This window comes from Arachis stenosperma, chromosome 4 (assembly GCF_014773155.1).
Source record: "Arachis stenosperma cultivar V10309 chromosome 4, arast.V10309.gnm1.PFL2, whole genome shotgun sequence".
Classification (NCBI taxonomy): domain Eukaryota; kingdom Viridiplantae; phylum Streptophyta; class Magnoliopsida; order Fabales; family Fabaceae; genus Arachis; species Arachis stenosperma.
Window position 1 is genome coordinate 22,266,488 of NC_080380.1, and position 873 is coordinate 22,267,360.

The 873-nt window shown below is 40.2% G+C and overlaps 1 non-coding gene across 1 annotated transcript; it reads right to left on the reverse strand.

The window, feature by feature from the left end:
* Positions 1-765: 765 nt before the first annotated feature.
* Positions 766-873, reverse strand: LOC130977449 (small nucleolar RNA R71). Its single transcript, XR_009085139.1, has one exon. It is a non-coding gene; the product is annotated as a small nucleolar RNA R71 (small nucleolar RNA).

Genomic DNA, 873 nt, shown 5'->3' on the forward strand with positions numbered 1-873 from the left:
AAATATTTTAATTAATTTTCGAAAAACTACTTCTCTCCTTCTCACATCCTTCTATTTATGGAGTACCACTCCTTCTCAATGCACAATTCAAACCTTATCTAATTAAAGTTCGAATTCTTCTTCTCCTTCTTCTTTCTATTTTTCTTTTTCCTCTGACACCTCAAGGAATCTCTATACTGTGACATAGAGGATTCCACATTTTCTTGTTCTCTTCTCTTTCATATGAGCAAGAGCAGAGACAAAGGCATTCTTGTTGAAGCTGACCCTGAACCTGAAAGGACCTTGAAGCGAAAGCTAAGAGAAGCCAAAGCACAACTCTCTTTAGAGGACCTGACCGAATTCTTCAAAGAAGAAGAAGACATGGCAGCCGAAAACAACAACAATGCAAACAATGCAAGGAAGGTGCTGGGTGACTTTACTGCACCTACTCCTGATTTTTATGGAAGAAGCATCTCTATCCCTGCCATTGGAGCAAACAACTTTGAGCTTAAGCCTCAATTAGTTTCTCTAATGCAACAGAATTGCAAGTTCCATGGACTTCCAATGGAAGATCCTCATCAGTTTTTAGCTGAATTCTTGCAAATCTGTGACACAGTCAAGACTAATGGGGTTGACCCTGAGGTCTATAGACTGATGCTATTCCCTTTTGCTGTAAGAGACAGAGCTAGAATATGGTTGGACTCTCAACCTAAAGAAAGCCTGGACTCATGGGAAAAGCTAGTCAATGCCTTCTTGGCAAAGTTCTTTCCACCACAAAGATGGAGTAAGCTTAGAGTGGAAGTCCAAACCTTCAGACAGAAGGATGGAGAATCCCTCTATGAAGCTTGGGAAAGATACAAACAATTAATCAGAAAGTGTCCTTCTGACATGCTT